The following is a 2,858-nucleotide window of genomic DNA, read 5'->3' on the forward strand; positions in this document are numbered from 1 at the left end:
ACCAAAAAAAAAAAAAAAAAAAAAAAAAAAGAGTAGCCCCTGCTTGCCGCAACCAGAGCAAAGCCTGCGCGCAGCAGCAAAGACCCAATGCAGCCAAAATCATTTTTAAAATAAAATAAAAATATGGGGCTTCCCTGGTGGCGCAGTGGTCGAGAGTCCGCCTGCCGATGCAGGGGACATGGGTTCGTACCCCAGTCTGGGAAGATCCCACATGCCGCGGAGCGGCTGGGCCCGTGAGCCATGGCCGCTGAGCCTGCGCGTCCGGAGCCTGTGCTCCACAACGGGAGAAGCCACAACAGTGAGAGGTCCGCGTACCGCAAAAATAAATAAATAAAATTAAATTTAAAAAAATGATACAAATGAACTTATTTACAAAACAGAAACAGACACACAGAAAACAAACTTATGTTTACCAAAGGGGAAAGGGAGCAGAGGGAGGCATAAATCAGGAGTTTGGGATCAGCAGCTACACACTGCTATATATAAAATAGGTAAACAACAAGATCCTACTGTATAGCACATGGAACTATATTCATTATCTTGTAATAACCTATAATGAAAAAGAACACGAAAAAGAACATGTACATATAACTGAATCACTTTGCTGTACACTTGAAAGTAACACAACATGGTAACTCAACTATAATTTAAAAAATAAAATTCTTGTTCTCAGAGGTCTCCAGGTGGGGGGACCAGAGAAAGAGAGAGCAGGGTATAGTGTGTCCAGGAGAACAAAGGAGGGAGGGGCTGAGGGAGCACAGCAGGCATGGAGGTGGGGAGCTGTGATGGTTAGAAGCTGCCCAAGCCTAGTAACACCTCCAGAGTAGCAGCCAGGCAGATGGACTTGGGAGCCCCGATTCCTAAGCTGTCCCCACGTCCCTGACCCCAGGATGGCCCTCTGGGCCTGCCTGCCTCCCTCACCCGTGCACGTGTCCATCAGGGTAGCCCTCTCTGTGGCGTTCTGTGGACTCAGGCTGGGGCTTTGCTTGCTGCTTCCTGCAGAAACACCAGTAGTAGGACACCTGTCTCGGAGAAAGAGAAAGAAAGGGGAGAAAATGACAGGGAGGGTGGGGGTGAAGTCAGAGTACCTTCAGAGAAGGGAGGGTCAGAGCCTGTCCAGAGGGCCCTGAAGGAGCCACCTCACTATAAATCAAGGTCTGAATAAGCAAACATCCCAGAAACTAGTGTTCCACGGGACACCCTCTGGGAACTGTCTAGGCCATGCCGGCTCCCCCACCCCTGCGCCCCAGCAGATTACGAGCAGAGACAGATGTGGCAGCACCTGTTACCTGCCCACTGTGGTCTCAGCTCCACCAGGAACCAACGAGCACCTTTAGTCAGTCCTCGGATGTGTGGAAAAACTTCTATGCATTTATATTTTTTCTTGATAATGACAAAAGATCTGAATATAAATATATGAAACCAAAAAAGTAACGATGTGAATGGTGCAATTTTGGATTGAGGAATGCTTTTGCTAAGCTTGCCACCAAAGGTAAAGTGTGACAGATTTAACTACACAAGGATATTTACTGTCAAAAACAAAAAGAAAAAAAAAAGGGAGGGATATTTGCAACACAAAGATTCATATCCTCAATATCTAAAAACCCACTATATATACATGAAAAAGCACGAAAAAACTAGTTAAAGTTATGGACAAGTAACCAGCAGAAGAAAATAAACAAGTAGCTGGGACCTCCCTGGTGGTCCAGTGGTTAAGAAACCGCCTTCCAGTGCAGGGGACACGGGTTCCATCCCTGATCGGGGAGCTAAGATCCCACGTGCCACGGAGCAGCTAAGCCCGAGCGCCACAAGTACGGAGCCATGCACTCCGGAGCCCATGCGCTCGCAATTAGAAAAGCCCAGGTGCCACAACGAGGGAACCGCGTGCCTCAGCGGAAGTTCCCCCAAGCCACAACTGAGACCCGACGCAGCCTAAAATAAGTAAATATTAAAAAAACCAATAAGGCTTAAAAACAGTGGCACCTTATGAGCATACAGACAATTAGGGGAAACAGGCACTTTCATACACCGCTGGAAGAAGAAAAAGTGCACTGGACGGCGGGTAATTCGATGATTTACAAAGGCTTTAAAATTAAACTGTGATTTCACTTCAGGGAACTGTCTGAGGCTGCCCCGGGGCCTTCACACTGGTCGTCACAATGGGCGGGGAAGGCTGTCCCCGGGGCCGTCACACGGCGGGAGTAGGGCCGCCCCTCGCTTCCGCTCTCCTCCCGGATGTGAGCCCTTTCGTAGGGAGAGCCCAGGACAGATAAGGGCCCCGTGCCCCGTAGGAACGGCCCGTCCTTGCGCCCATATTTCTGCTTCCCTCGCGGGCGCGGCCCACCGTCTGCCAACCCCTGCCCAAGCCCCGGTCCGCCGCCACTTACCCGGAGCCCCCGCCGCCCGCCGGAAGCGCCGCCTCCCTCCCCCGGACGGCTCGGGCACTTCCGGTGACGTTCTAGGGCGCCGGAGGACCCGCACTCAGCTGCCCTAGAGGCCGCGGGGTGGGGGGTGGGTGGGACTGCCTTCGCGAGTTATGCGCGGATTTCCTAGCTTCGCGTGCAAGACCCTCGGTTGCTGTCCGGCCACCTTCACACCGACTGCTCCCGCCCCTGCAGGGCTTCACTCCCCGCACCTCTGGGACGCCTCCCGGATCCCCGCCCCGGGCCGCGTGGCCTCCACCAGGTCCAGGCCTGAGGTCCGGGGAGTAAGCCGGGTTAAGTGACCTTGCTGACTGCGGAATGAGCGAATGCACGGACGCATGAAGTCAGCGCTCGTGGAGAAAGGGGGGAGGGGAGGGCGCCCCGAGCCTGCCCGGCCTGGGCGCCAGAGCCTCACAGCGGCTGGTCCTCCGTAGG

At 53.3% G+C, this 2,858-nt stretch overlaps 1 protein-coding gene across 3 annotated transcripts in view; it reads right to left on the reverse strand.

Annotated features, from left to right (window-relative positions):
* Nucleotides 1–2,418, reverse strand: part of ZNF696 (zinc finger protein 696) — a 9,145-nt gene extending 6,727 nt beyond the window's left edge. The window contains exons 1-2 of one of the 3 annotated variants that reach the window (XM_029202933.1): nucleotides 2,388–2,403; nucleotides 922–1,402 (exon numbers count right to left, since the gene is read on the reverse strand). The gene's annotated coding sequence lies outside the window, so the exon portion shown is untranslated. Of the gene's footprint in view, nucleotides 1–921; nucleotides 2,286–2,387 lie in introns of those variants that run through there. The other 2 variants (XM_029202934.1, XM_029202935.1) reach the window with 2 other exon arrangements.
* Between the last annotated feature and the right edge of the window lie 440 nt (nucleotides 2,419–2,858).

Source organism: Monodon monoceros, unplaced genomic scaffold, assembly GCF_005190385.1.
Source record: "Monodon monoceros isolate NGI ecotype Baffin Bay Population unplaced genomic scaffold, NGI_Narwhal_1 Super_Scaffold_5, whole genome shotgun sequence".
Lineage (NCBI taxonomy): Eukaryota > Metazoa > Chordata > Mammalia > Artiodactyla > Monodontidae > Monodon > Monodon monoceros.